This window comes from Lissotriton helveticus, chromosome 11 (genome assembly GCF_964261635.1).
Source record: "Lissotriton helveticus chromosome 11, aLisHel1.1, whole genome shotgun sequence".
NCBI classification, from domain to species: domain Eukaryota; kingdom Metazoa; phylum Chordata; class Amphibia; order Caudata; family Salamandridae; genus Lissotriton; species Lissotriton helveticus.
This window is the reverse complement of record NC_136072.1, coordinates 966,612,773-966,628,948: the sequence shown is the minus strand read 5'-3', so window position 1 is coordinate 966,628,948 and position 16,176 is coordinate 966,612,773. Positions and strand designations below refer to the sequence as shown.

The following is a 16,176-nucleotide window of genomic DNA, read 5'->3' as shown; positions in this document are numbered from 1 at the left end:
ATCGCCTGTCAGAAATGGCAAAGAAGTTAAAGAACTATTGGAAGCATTGCAGTTGCCAAAAGAAATTGCAGTGGTAAAATGTGCCGCAAATAAGTAAGGAAATGATTATGTGACACTGGGTAATCGGTACGCAGACCAAGTGGCACCATTTTGTGCAAGAAATATAATGTCTTTGAACAGAGGGATGGAAAAAGAAGTTACCAATTGCCAATTGATGTTTTTCTCTGCTTTTGAAACATGGTATGAAGTTAGACAGTTACAGGATGAGGGAAACACAAAAGAGAAGGAACACTGGATCAAAATAGGTTGCACAAGAAGAGCTGACGATGAAGTATGGGTGTTTCTAGATGGTAGACCAATATTGCCAGATAGCTTGTTGTCAAAATTGGCTAGGGTATATCATGGAACCACACACATTGGGAGGGATGCCATGATTAGACATTTCAGACAGACCTGGTTTAATCCCAAGTTTAGGGTAGTTGCTGAGAGGCTTTGCCAAAATATTTGACCTGGCAACTACAAAACCCAGGGAGAATGACAGTGGTCAGTTGGGTAAAAATTGGAAAAGCAGAAGGACCATTCACAAGATTGCAATTAGACTTCATTGAGTTTCCACCCTGCAAAGGTTTGAAGTATGTCCTTGCCATTGTGTGTCTCTTTTCTCGATGGTTAGAAGAATATCCTACGATAAAGAATAATAGTCTTACAGTTGCCAAACTACTGTTAAGAGAGCTCATTCCTCGATTCAGATTTCCAGTCACTTTGGAATCAGACAGAGGACATCATTTTAATAATGAGATAATAACATTGATTTGTGAAGCTTTCAAAATTGAGCAGAAATTACATTGTGCCTATCGACCAGTAGCTTCTGGAGTGGTTGAGCAGCTAAATGGCACAATAAAATCCAGGTTAGGGAAAGTGTGTGCATCCACTTCACTGAAATGGCTTGATGCTTTGCCCCTTGTATTGATGAGCCTTAGAAGCATTCCTGACCGAAAAACAGGATTGAGTCCACACGAAATCCTTCAGGGAAGAGCAATGAGACAAGCATTTGTACCTGGAAACAAATTGACAAACATAACTGATGATTTAGTGTTGGACTATCGTAAGGGACTAGCTGATCTGGTACGTTCTATGTCTCACCAGTTTGGAGCACAGCCAAACCAAGCTCATAATTTGTGTCCTGGAGATTAGGTTGTGGTGAAGAAGCCCCAGAGGAAATCGTGTTTGGAGCCCAGGTGGAAGGGACCACATCAAATCATATTGGTCACGACAACAGCATTGAAGTGTGCTGGTTTTTCTATCTGGATCCATGCCAGTCATAACCAAAGAGTACCAAGTCCACTTATACGACAAAAGCAGCAATTGGTAGAACAAAGAAAAAAGCCAGAAGCTGAAAGTTGTGAAGTCGAAGAAACCAAAGAAACAGACTCTGAAGTGCGCATTGACGATGAACAACCAAGTACAAGTCAAGTAGTGTGGGCACCAGCTACTGGGACTGAAAAGGCTGCTGTAAAGACCAAGGGAGAGCTTGAACTTGAAGGATAAGAACGAAGCAAGCAAAAAGAAAAATAACTCATTGCAGAAAACCCATATTCAGCTCAGTCAGAAATAGAAGAAGATCTAATTGTAGAAAAGTTAGATCAAAAGCAGTTACAAGAAGAGAAGGAAAGGAATTCATTGAAGAAAAGTCAGATCCAGCTCATTTAGGAAAAGGGAAAGAATCAATTGCCGAACTTTTAGATCAAAAAACAGTCAGAAGAAAAAAAGAGAAGAGTAGAAAGTCCAGAAAACAAACAAACAATAAAAGAAGAAAAAGTAGGGAATTCAGAAGCATACCAACCAAAAGAAAGAGAAAATAAAAGGACACTTGAAATAGGTGAATAAGGTGAAAAGGCAGTACAGTCAAAGAGGGTCAGAAAGGGTGATCACTAGTGGAGTGAAAAGACTGAGATACATTCTGAAAAGAAAACCAGGAAAAGAATTAGAACAGGTAAATGAGGTGTCAAGTCAAGTGGAACAAAAACAATCAAGAAGAAGATCATTGAGGTTGTCAAACAGAGGAAGAGTACCAAGTAGAAAATGTAAGGCTCCAGAGTAGACCTATATCATACTCGAAGTCTTTGAAAATCTTGATCTAAATGTATAATCAGAAAAGGATATTGAAGGATTTGATGAAAGGGAATTGAGACCACCTTAAAGAAAAGACTTTTGTACAAAGGGTAGATTTATTGCAAAATTTTCAAGCAAAAAGAAGAAAAGATCGAAAAGGAAAAGGAACTGATTAAAAGCTGAAAGCTTTTGAAGTGTGGGATCACACAATGATTTTACCTTTTTACAATTTTACCAATAAAAAACATAATTAATAAAATTTAGAAATACAATTTAGATATTAAAATGAAGGAATTAAAAGTGACTGAACATCCGAAATCGAACTGAAAACAGAGGTGTGTTAAATGTTGCTTATGTAGTATTACAATACTAATATTGATATGGTTATTGTTAACAGGTGTGATACCTGTCCTAATGGTAACTAATGATCAGAATAACACAAATACTAGTGAAAGAGTAAGTGCGGTTACTAAGAGAACTACTACTACAGATTTAGAACAAATGGATAAAAGCATGTATTTTCATGACAAATCAAGTAGTGATTCGTCATTAAATAAATTCATTAAACTACTTTATCATTACATAGATACAATGGATGTGAGTGATTGTTGTGTCTGCATGAAGTTACCTACTTCTGTCTCGGACGGTGTAACCTATCACCATCTTCCATTAGCTTATGGTGTGACTTGTCTAGTTTGTTCTATGTTTCTGGTAAGTTGCAATACTATTATAGTAACATGGATTTAGTCTTTTCAGAAATCCCTATTCGTAGAAATTTAAATCTCGTACTTAGTAGTAAGAATGCAGAATTTATAGGTGAATTTTTCCTTGCAACACATCCCATTGATATAACACATGTTCATAAAAATAACCTTACATGTCTTTTGCATGATGAAGAAAAAGTTCGAACTTAGTAGAAGAAAGACGGCAGGATTTCCAAAAGAAACCTGTTGAGCAAAAGTCACATGTACCTCCATGGGCTGCTTTAGAATGGGCTATAAGGAAGGCGACACTCATGCTGCAATGTCCCTAGACTTGTCAAAATTGGGGAAATTCTGTCTACATAGATTAAAAACTGAATATAATAGTGTCTTTATTGGAACTAGCGAATGTGAACATACCTTCCTAATTATGGGAGGATGGGGACTAAAAGGGGGAACTGATCCTGTATTCCCAGGAATTTATTATGTGTGCGGTAAAAATACCTATTATAGGTTACCGGCACAATGGTATGACAGTTGTTATATTGCCATTGTATTTCCGAAGGTATACCATATTACTAAGAACAATGAAATGAATGAAATAAGTTAAAGGACTAACAAGAAAAAAAGAGCACGTTTTTCAGAAATAGTAGGTGATATATTTGGTGCACTGATACCGTCAGTTGGAGTTGTATTGAATTCACATAAGATAAGTCAATTGTCCACAGTAGTTGATCGTTTATCAACAGATATTGCTGGAGGGATCCTAATGATCAATACTGAAATGGTTGTGATCAGATCTATGGTTTTGCAAAATAGACTTGCCCTTGATATTCTATTGGCAAAAGACGGTGGAGTCTGTGGCATGCTGAAAGTTCAACACTGCTGTACATATATTCCAGACAAAAGTAAAGTTATTGAGGGATATATAAATAATATTACAAAGACTCATAAAGATTTGACCCAACTGGAGGTTGGAGGTGTTTGGAAAAACTCAGTAAAAGTCTTTCCACTAGAGGTAACTGGTTTTCCACTTTTGCAAGTAGTTTATTAGGAAAAATATTAATCCCCGTATTTTCAATAGCATTGGTGATATTAATGATAATAATAACCTAAAAATGTTGCAAGGATAAAATGAGAACTGGATCATTGATTGAAATCAAGAATAGAAAGAGAAAAAGGGAGGAAATCATGCTACAGGAAATGAGAGACAATTTGTAGATGATAGAAATGAACACAAAAGAGAGAAATAAAGGATGCGTACAGAACAACGTTGATACCAAGACTAAATGATAAAGTTGGCACTTGGTAATGATGAGTATTTTATGATTGCTCTAAAATGCCATCAGAGGTGGATTGATGGAGCAAGGATTCAAGAAAATGAAACTTGATCAGATCAATTTCTCATTAACTAGTGCAAACCACTAAAATAGAAAGAACTAAAAAATAACGTGCGCAAGACATTCACATATGGGGAAAAGAGCGTTAAGCACGCTTAAATAACAAAGAATAATTTGCAACGCGACCGAATCCCAAATTAAACCGAAAAACGCTTTTGCGCATGTGCAAACCAGAACTACGTAAATAACCATATGACTAACCCGTTTGAGAGGGAAAACTCTCACGCATGCGCATGAGTTACTAACTGTAGTACTTGAGGCACAGCGTGCCTGGCATATGCCTGCCTGAACTTTAAAGGAAGATGTTGCTGCTAATGGTTTTGCTTAAAGAAAGAAAATATAACATAGGATAGAGTAGAAGTGGGTGGTGAACAGTGATAATCACATATTTGAGAAATTAACATCTGTTTGTGATTCCTTTATTAATAGTGTACATTTGGGCCTGATGTGATAAGCCAAGGGAAAAGATGGCGGTGGAAAACGTAAACAACCCGAGTCTGCGCACTAGAATTATGATGTGACCCGCTGACCGGATCATTGACAGGCCGCCAAGAGCCAAGGACAAGCTACTGTGTGAATGCTATTGTCGACTTTAGAATCATATTGAAAAATTATTTAAATTGACACAACCAATGCATGGGAAAATAATAAGGCAGAATAATAAATGAGCTAAAGGGGAATGATTTTGCTAAACAAAGAAATTAGTTAAGAAATTGAGTATAAATGCATGAGGTGATGAAAACTCCCCTGCCCTTCTCCAATCATAGTCCATGATCCACTGATATTTGCAACTTTTAAGGGTGAGACATGCAGAGATGAAGACTATAATTAAGGTGTCCGAAAGATTAAGAGTTAGTGCTGCTGGAGATTGCTGGGGTTTTCTTTTGCTGAGAGAGGTGTGGGCAAGAGCTGCTGCTGGAAAGAAGAGAACAGACTGGGAAGATTTATTCCTGAAAGATAGCCTGATTAGATTGAAGATTGCGGAAGAATATCAAGGAGGGAGAGAGAGAGAGAGTGATGCGTTCCGGTGCGTCGGGGTTCTAGAGAAGTTTAGTAAGTATTATTCTGTAATGATCCTATCCTAAAGTCTTTGTCTCCTGACTTCTTAATCAGGAGACCTCCACCAGTCCTTTGGCCAGAAGGTTGGGTTTCCTGTTCACCATTGAGTCTGTGAATTGAATGAATTTGATAAATAAATTTTTATCTCCCCTGAAAGTTGATGGATTTTGCACCGTGAATCGGTACAAATGAACGTTCATTTTGACTGAAATATTAGATAAACTTAATTCAATTTTATCCAGAGTCTGTGATTATTTCATTAAGAATTATAAGTTAATTAATTCATTTGTTAATATCACCATCAACTACTCGACTAATGGTCCATTGACCAAATGAAGAGTGTTGATCTGTGAAGATCAGTTAGGCATTGACTAATCAAGATCAAAGTGAATATAAAACCTGACCTCTAGCGAAACAGCCAGGAAATATGAATGTGTATTTGGGTCCATTTTAAATATTTGCTGATCAGAACCAGATGATTCTAGATATATTCTGCTTACGAAACAACTTCACATTAAATGGATCTCTCTTCCTACAAACCCAAGGGACCGCAACGGGGGCAAAATCTATTGTCTCACACACACACACACACACACATATATATATATAGATATATATATAGAGCTCAGAAATAAGTTCTGCGGAGGAAGATTCAGTCACAACACCACTGGATTTTCGGGGGGAGATGCAACTAGCCCAAATGATAACGCGGCAAAGAGGAAGAGGCAGATTCAATACATGGGGGAGAGGACAACAAAAAACACCAGAAGGAGCAGGAGAAGAAGCAAAACCAAAGAGAGGAAAAGGAAAACAAAAATAACTCTCCTGAATATGAAAGCAAACCCAAATGACAATCTGGTTATCAACATTTTGAATACAATTTTAACAGACTCTCAAATTAAGCTGCTCAATAGGGGACTGTCCTATTGCCCCAACAAAGAATTGGACTATGGGAATGCACGAATTGACCTCTACAAATTTTGCAGAAAAGTCAAACTTAAGAAATATTTCCTGGAGAAGAAACCCTCACCGGGGAACCGGCAAAAGGAAAAAACTGACTTATCACCAATCTCGCAAAAAGACCTTCCAGCATTAAAAACTTTAACCTCCCTAGACACAGATGAATCCCCCAACATAGAAGACACACAAGACTCCACAATATCGGACATGGAATTCTGTAAAACAATTGGGGTATCAACCAATAGAGGAGGAGAGAGTGGACTGAAAAAACAGTCCGGATACTGCCCACAACTACCAGCTGGCAACAAAGTAGACCTGTTCCAAGAGATCATGGTGGAGGAAATCACGAGAATGGCATCAAAATCAGCCAACAATTCAACTCAACCCAAGAACACAACCCACACCAAAAAAAAGAATTGGAACCTAACTCCAAATGAATATAAAGCCATGTCAGAATTAAAAAATGATTCGACCATAATCATCAAAGCCTCTGACAAAGGAGGTAACGTTGTAATCCAAAACACCGTGGATTATGTGGAGGAAGCAAACCGTCAGTTAGGAGTCAGAGAACATTACCATCTGATGGAAGAGAATCCCATTGACAAATGGATGGGAGAATATCACAACCTCCTGCTAGCATGGAGAGACAGAGAACTGATCGACTTTGAGGAACTTATGTACCTTAAAACGGAGAATCCCATTATGGCAACAATTTACTTTCTGCCGAAAGTTCACAAGTCGATAAATAGACCACCTGGAAGACCCATTGTTAGTTCAATTGGATCTCTCCTAGAATCAACCTCAAGATTCATAGACATCTTTCTGATGAACTACGTAATGAAATTGCCCTCCTATCTACGTGATACTATGGACTTTGTAAATAAACTGAAAAGCATGAAATGGGAGACGGGCTTTCTCATGGCAACCATCGACGTTTCTTCACTCTACACATCCATACGACATCAGGATGGTATAGATGCTGTAAATTCTTTTTTGAAAGAGAGATCAATAAACTTCCTGGAACATTCTGCCATGCTGATCGAGATGTTGACCTTCTGCCTGACACACAATATTTTTCTCTTCCAAGGCAATCTCTATCTACAACAACAGGGGATGGTAATGGGAACATCTTTTGCCCCTACATATGCAAATCTACTGATGGCCGTCTGGGAAAAAGAGGTTCTACTAGAAGAGAACAAAAAACATCAGAAAATAAAAAGTTGGTATCGATATATCGACAACCTCTTTCTAGTATGGGACGGAAATCAGACAGAGCTACAGATCTTCATAGACTCCTTAGAAAACAATCGGTACAATCTACACTTCACCTCAACCATCAGCAACATCAGTGTGATTTACCTGGATGTGGAAGTAGAGATACGAAACAACAAACTATGCACCAAAATGTACCGCAAACCTACATCCTGCAACAGCATTCTCCATGCCAACAGCAGTCATCCTTCAAATCTAAAATGGAGTATACCCTATGGAGAAATGCTAAGGGCCAAAAGGAATTGCTCTGAAGAAAAAGATTTGAATATAGAAATAGAAAAAATGTGTGGTCGTTTCCTTTCTAGAGGATACCCATTGGAAGTCCTGATGACAGCAAAATCTCGCATGCATCTAAAGGATAGAGCAGATCTCCTGATCTCTCGGAAAGAACAAGCACAAACAACTGTAGGTCAGGATAAATTGGAGAACAGAAAATTGGAGGAGTCAGGGAATAAAACACGTCTCATTATGGACTTTAACAATCAGAGTCAGAACCTCAAAAGGGTGATAAAGAAAAACTGGGAAATTCTCCTGTTGGATGAAACTCTGAGGGGACACCTAACACCCTATCCGAGCATCACCTATAGGAAGACAGCGTCCCTAGGAGATATTCTGACAAAAAGTCACTTTGAGATCAAGCCGAAGGAGAAAACATCTTGGCTGAACACACCAGGGTTTTGGAAGTGTGTAAAATGCAAAGCCTGTGAGCATGGACAGAACATCAAAGAATACACACTCCAAAGTGGTAAAATTGAAAAAATCACAGATCACATCACATGCGATTCAAAGTTTGTAGTTTATAGACTCAAATGTAAATGTAAATGTAAATGTATAGGCATTTATATAGCGCACTACTTACCCGTAGGGTCCCAAGGCGCTTCGACCGCTGCGAAACCCTTCCTGGCTTCCCTGAGAGATGGTCCCTTAATGGGTATCTCCAGGGTGAGACCAGGCATCCCCGGCGGTCTGGTGGGGCCGTTAGTGAAGATGAGGCAAGCTAATGCCCAGAGTTGCCGAGTGTGAACGCTGATCAGAGTGGGCACCGAGGCGAGAGAATTATCGAGTCCGCTGACCCTGGTCCAGAAACCTGCCGCGCCGGGAATCGAACCCTGGTCCCGGGCCGTCCTCTGCTCTCGGGTCTGCCGCCTCTAACCAGTGAGCCACACTACTTCACTCTGTGAGAAGTAACCCAATATCTTCTGTATCATGTGAGGCATTGCAATTTTCCATTAAGTTGTCTCCCACCTACAACTTTAAAGGGATTTTACTATACCGACCCCCGGGATCAAGGACCGGATTCATGTCGGATCTTAGGGCAACCCTTGAAACTTCCGCCTTGGACAACTCCTTAACTGTCCTCGGCGATTTCAATTTTCATTTTGATAACACCAAGGACAAGGACACAGCTACCATCCTGGCTGACATGACCACTTTTGGTCTCTCCCTGATGGTCAGAGCCCCTACACATGAGGGGGGGGCCATATTTTGGACGGCATCTTTACCAATTTACCGGAGCTACATGTTGACCAAATTCTTCGCATAACATGGTCAGAACATTATGTCATCTTGGCATCGCTGGCGATTCATGACTCCACCTCCCCTAAATCACACTCCCATTCTCTACAGCAGTCTTTCTCGGTTTGGAGTGATATTGATGCCACCAGACTAAAAACCCTTTTGTCCACCTCCTCTCCCTCTCTCTCAGATGATCCCAACACAGCCACCATACAATTCAATGAGTGGGTAGGCTCCGCAGCTATTTCTCTAGCCCCTCTAAAACAACGATCCCGGAACAGGTCTGTTCCATCGGCCCCCTGGTTCTCAGAGGAGCTAAGAATTCAAAAACAGCAGTGCAGGAACAAAGAAAGGCACTGGCGGAAAGACTACACCGCCGAGGCTAAAACTAAGTATAAAGAAACTTTGGTCAGATACAAATCTATGATTCTCGAGGCTAAGAAAAAATATTTTAGCGACAAAATTGAACTCGCAAGAAATTCCAGTAAGGCACTGTATGAAACTACTAAACAGTTAGCCGGCTGTTCTCCAAATCTAACCCCTCTACCCTCTCAGTCGCTATGCGACTCCTTAGCCAAATTCTTCTATAGCAAAGTCAACAATATCTACGTTGCCTTTGCAAACAACATCAATTCCCCTTCTAATTCATTGATTACCCCTCGGACTGGACCTATTCTTTCTCAGTTCAAAGACATTTCCAGCTCTCAGGTACAGGATCTTATATCCACCATAAAATCAGGTTCAGCTCTGGATCCATGTCCGCTCAAAGTCTTACTTCCTGGAATTGAAGTGGTGTTGCCTTTTATCACTTCCATTTGTAATTCTATGTTTACCTCAGGTATTTACCCAACCTCTCTAAAACAAACCCTCATTAAACCTCTGTTAAAAAAACCCCATCTCGACATGGACGACTTAAAGAGCTACCGACCAATTGCCAATCTTCCAATCCTGGCAAAAATAGCCGAAAAGGCCATGAACCTACAACTGTCGGCCTTTATAGAGGAACACCACCTCCTCGACGATTCCCAGTTTGGTTTTCGCCAATATCATGGGACAGAGACGGCTTTGATCAAAGCTGCGGATGATATAAGATCTATCCGGGATGCTGGGGGGACCGCAGTCCTGATACTGCTTGACTTGTCGGCTGCTTTCGACACGGTCGATCATGTCACCTTGATCGGCCGTGTCGAAAACATTGGTGTCCAACATAACGCCAAGAAACTGTTGGCGTCCTTTCTGGCCAATAGAACACAGAGGGTTACACTGGGATCATTCCTTTCCCCCACTTTGTCGCTACCATGTGGAGTTCCACAAGGCTCATCCCTTAGTCCGACACTCTTTAACATTTATGTGTCGGACCTGGCCAATACCATTCGTGCCCACGGGATGAGCCTGACCTCCTATGCTGATGACACACAGTTGGTTCTTGCCATTAAGAACGATGGACACAAAAAAGCAGCTGACCTCAATCAAGGCATGGTGGCAATTGGAAGCTGGATGGCTTCCAATAGCCTAAAATTAAATTCCAACAAAACGGAGGTAATAATTTTCGGTCATTTGATACCGGAATGGTCCTCTTGTTGGTGGCCCGCGTCATTGGGCCTTCCCCCTAAGCCCGTTAGCAAGGTGAGGAACCTCGGAGTAATTTTTGACGACCGCCTTACTTTTCTCCCTCATGCTAATCAGATCACTTCTGCTGCCTTCTACAAACTGAGACTAATTAAGAAAATCCTTCCTTTTCTCCCAGACTCTGCCGGCAAAACATTGGTTACCTCTTTGGTATTGTCGACTCTGGATTATTGCAATGCCCTGTTCTTGAACGCTCAAGAAGGAGTCTTGAACAAAATGCAATTAATCCAGAATTCAGCAGCTAGGCTCCTGGGCAGAATCCCCAAATTTCATTCAGTTTCTGGTACCATCAAAGAACTGCATTGGTTACCCATAAGGAATAGAATAAAATTCAAAGTTTTATGCATAACATGGGACCTGCATTTTTCACTCAAAATTTGACCCCCTATTGCCCGCCCAGAACCTTACGCTCTTCCAGTCTGAATGATCTGGTGGTTCCACGCAGCAAATCTGTCTCCTGGGGAGACAGGAGATTTCTTGTCTCAGCCCCCAGACTTAGGAATACTCTGCCTCCCTCGATTAAATCAAGTCACTCACTCTGGTCATTTCGTAAACAACTCAAGACTTGGCTTTTTAATCAGTAGACCCTCTCTTCCCCTCCTTGGTTGAATTTCTGCAGATATTACAGCGCCGAGACGCCCAATGGCCATTGTTCGCGCTCTAGAAATTTCATTAATAAATAAATAAATAAATAAATAAATAAATGCCCATGTGGAAGAGACTATATCGGGAGTACAATCAACAAACCGAAACATCGAATCTTACAGCACTTGCGTGCGATCAAAAACAATGACCCGAATTATCCTATGGCGAAACATTTCAATGTCAAAAACACAAGAGGGAGGTAGAGCGAATGGTTGGATTCTTGCTCCACAAGGATACTTAAGTAAACACAGAGAATCCAACAGGGAAAATGGAGGGGGAAAAGAGCTCCTTCTTCAGGACGGGGGCACGACCTCCCCACCTTACTCACGTATTTTTAATAAAAAATGTGTATTTACAGAAAAGTGAAATTAATAGGCTAAGTGTGCCTACAGCGGTCTGTTACAAGTACAATGACTTGTGAAGCTTGCTTGTTGGCTTCATGAGCAAAATGGGACGTCTGGGGTGTTGCTTGAATTGCAATACTAACAGGACGCTCTGATCACCGTCTTACCCCACACGCGAAGCCAACAAGCAAGCTTCACAAGTCATTGTACTTGTAACAGACCGCTGTAGGCACACTTAGCCTATTTATTTCACTTTTCTGTAAATACAAATTTTTTATTAAAAATACGTGAGTAAGGTGGGGAGGTCGTGCCCCCGTCCTGAAGAAGGAGCTTGACTCCGAAACATGTCGACAACGCACACCAGAGGTCCTGTTCTTTAATATAACAGATTCGACCTCACACCGCACTTCTTTTAACAGTACCAGCCAGAGTTCAGAATAAATTTTTTTCTTTTATACTCATGTGCCAGGTACTTTTTAACTTTTTCACCACATCCCACCACTCACTTATAACAAATACACCCCACACACCTCACACCACACATAGTCATTACTATTAGCGCTCCCGCATAGTCGTAGGTCGTAGCACGCCGCATCCCGATAGAGGGGTGCGAAGACCCCGATGATGAAGCATGACACCAAGGGGCCTTTTGGTGTGTGAGGGGTATTTTACAAAACACTGAGTGCTTCAACATTTGTCGATCACTCTTTTCCCCCTCCATTTTCCCTGTTGAAACATTTCAATGAACAACATAAAGCAGACTGTAGCAAACTAACATACTCAGGTCTAAAAATCGCCAAAATGTCTGAAAGAGGAGGAGATCGCACCTTAAAGCTAAGAAAGATGGAAAGCAGAATGATTCTCGGCATGGGTACGGAATACCCACACGGACATAATTTGGACGCTGAACTTTATGTCCATCTGGAAAAGTAATCAAATAATGTGATCTAGGACAAATTCCCATAAACCAATCTCTCAATGAGCATTGTCTGGATATGGACTCATAAATTGTAACAAAACTGTAAGCCCTAGCAAACACAGATATCCAAAGGAGGAATCAACTGAATTTGAGGGAACGACCTGACTCACTCAGTCAGAATACAGGACTGGTAAGATAAAGGAAACATCAGATAAAACGTACTCTATGGAACCAATCATCCGTCGTGCAGGAATAGACTCCCCTACACTAAAAAGGACAAACATTGTAAAGAGAGGACAAATCTACTTTAGAACATAAACTTTGAATGAAAAAAGACAATATAATAAACAAAAAAATGAGAAAGATAGAAGACAACTAAATATCAATAGAAAGCCTTCCCTTTTTTTTGTTCTTTTGCACATATTGGTTTGATGAACTATTATAATTTTAATAGGTACAACCTAGAATGAACTCTTACAAGTCCCCTAGCAACTTTTGCAATAATTACTTATCTGCTCGACATGAACTCCTCTAAATGAACTCTAAAAAGGAACTTTTGAAAGAATAACTCTTAAAATGTACTTTGGAATTTATATTGGGATTACACCTTGATCTATGCAAAATGTCAATGTGAATGAGAAACAAAATTTTAGTTGAGTACTTTACATTGTATATATCACATTTTCGTACATTTACTATTATTTCAGTACTTTACTGAACAAAATGAGGTAAAAAGGTCTAAGGTGTAAAAAATGGCGACCGCAATATGCCGTGATTTCTCACACAGAACTGGTAGTCTAGTTGTTTTTAAAGGGTATGGAAACTAACAAGGGTACTTAACACAGAGCACAACATAAATTGTCTAGACACAAGGGACTCTACGGTCCAGTTGAAGACTAAGTATAGTCGAAACGCGTAGGCCGTCCTGTTGCTTAATGCACGTGGTGTTTGTGAAATAAAAATAATTTGAAACTGAAATCTAGCTGCTGTGGTGCTGTGACTTCTGCGGTAACTACGTGAGCCCAGGGGATCCGAGGTGATATATATATATATATATATATACATATATATATATATATATAAAAATCCTACTGCCAATCACAAGTAGATAGTTATATTTCAGACCGAGCAGGGGCTGAGAAAAACGGTGTTTCCCATGTTAATTCCCATAGGAATTTTAACCACGACTACAATAGGAACAGCTCGACAAAATTACCCCCACATTAGGTATAAAGGTAGCTATTGGTCCTGGAAGAGCTCTTTTTTTTATTTGGTGTAAATCCATCCAGTAGATTTTAAGATGTTAAAGGAAATAAAAATTGTATATCTGGACAGCTGGTATTCAGATATGCTCTGAATGGCCAATTTAAGGAGACTAATCAATCCTGATTGGTTGGTGACAACCTGAACAATATGCTTTGGCAGCTGTTACAAGACTCAGGGGCTTCAATACTATTTTTACGTCCAAAGGCTAGTACACGCTACAGAGGTTAAAATACTGGCACTATGAACAGGGAGATAAGGCGGAAAAGCCACTGTCAGAGCAGCTCATGCAGAGGGAGGTGGGCACTGCAATTCCTCTTATCATCACTGACTCAAGGGCTTTAGTCACCAAGCCACAGGAAAATGCAGACACGTTCACATCCTACTACAGGGTCCTCTAATCCCCAGAAATTATTCAGGGACCAGGGTGGTTGAATGCCTTTTTGGATGATATTCACTTATTGTGGCTCTCAGAGGAAGGTAGGCAACTGCTTCAGGGAACTGCTTCAAGGAATTATCACTAAAGAGGAGATTGAGAAGGGCATCTCTGATCTACTCTATCATAAAGCCCCGGGGGAAGATGGATTCCTGGCAGAGTTATACTGATGGATTAGATCTGAGGTGGTGAATCTTCTACATGAGGCCTTCACTGAACCTGATCACATGGCCTTCTTGGGTATATCTTCCAACAGGATACTGATTTTGTCCCTTCCCAAACCAGTAAAAGACCCTCTTCTTGGCAGCAGCTATTGCCCCACATCTTACACTTGGCACATATGGCGTACATGAACCCTTGGAGCCAGGACCCTTTGTTATAGGTTGTGATCTAATACAGACTCCAAGAGGCCTCCTTGGGACTACAGATCCTCTATCATCCTGCCCAGCCACCGGATCCCCCAACTTTATTCTGAATGTCAAGTATGACACCCGGATACATTCTAACAAAAGCTATTTTCTGTTGATCCGCATCTCCATGAGACACTCTCCTCTGGAACAATACAGGTATTCGCATAAGAGGGCTTTGCTTGACTGGGGCCCCTGGTGTAGGGCTGGGAATCTAACCCTAATGCACCCAAATTCGGGTGGCAAACTCTACTCCTTTTTAGATGCTACCGGACAAATTTGACCTGCTGCATACTCATCAATGGTGCTACACACAATTATGTCCTTGACTGCTGCGCAAACTGGGTCCTCAACTTTGGACCATCCCCTGTTCCAATATGTTCTCTTACCTTAACACTTGGGGTCATTTTAAAGGTGTGATGTAGAGATTCTACAATCTTCTAATTCTCCACCTCTACTACCAGATGCAATTGGCTAGTGTTAGGATGACCTGCAGACTTGCCTGTAGGTGAAATATGATAATGAGGACACAGTAGAACTCTTGCAAGCCCTGGAACAAGGAGTCCGGGAAGCATGGACGAAGCTCAGTCTATTTAAGATTCTTCAGGACTGGCAATGGCCCCCAGCATGGCTTCAGGTTGCAGGATTGCTCTCTCACACCTCCTGCTGGTGATGCAATGACCGCCCTGTGATGTAGTTCATATATCACTAGATTGTCTTGCCATTCATCCCTTCTGGACAGCAGTGGGGTCTACACTCCAGGAATCTATGCATTTGCTCTCGCCACTTCCGGACCCCCTAATTCTCCTCCATAACTTATCAGACCTTTACGAGCTGACCTACCATGTCTGTCATCTGCTCATCACTGCACTTGCAGCTGCCAAGGTTTGTATTCTACGACATTGGTGTTCTCTACAATTGTCACTGCATGAGGAATGGCTCATGGAAATGAACAAGACCGTATCCTATGAAAAGGTCCTTTACAACTTAACAGACAATGGAGATACTGTTTTACCACGTGGTCTCCATTTCTGCAGGATGCTCCCCAATTGGCCATGACTCTTGATTGTGTCTCATTATTGTCACCACACTCCCCCAGCATTACTATACTTTGGCTTGTTTGAATAATCCATTTCCCTGCCTTCTCTACTATGCTTTGAAGTTAAGTTTAATCTTCCCTCCCTTCTTTTGCATCTGTTCTTTTTCTTTCTTTTCTTTTCTTCTCTCCATCTATTGCTTATTTTCTCACTCCGTTCCATCTTATTTTCTTACTTCATTCCATCCATCACAGACCTGCTCTCTCCCCCGAGCAGCTCCGCTATAGTGCCGCTGCCGCTGAACCCCGTTCACCTTATCTGGTAGGTGATCGAGACCCTGGTGGTCCAGTGGGAGAGCCTTGCTCTTCTGCTGGTCCCGCTGTTGCCTGTATTGTGCTGTGTCTATTTTCTGTGTATCTGTTATTGTGCCAGTTTTTCTGTCTTTTTGTTTGCCGGTGTTGCTTGTGCCTCTGTATT

The 16,176-nt window shown here is 40.9% G+C and overlaps 1 pseudogene; it reads left to right on the top strand.

Annotated features, from left to right (window-relative positions):
• Nucleotides 1-3,087: 3,087 nt before the first annotated feature.
• Nucleotides 3,088-3,867, top strand: LOC144790922 (endogenous retrovirus group 3 member 1 Env polyprotein-like; annotated as a pseudogene).
• The last annotated feature ends 12,309 nt before the right edge of the window (nt 3,868-16,176 follow it).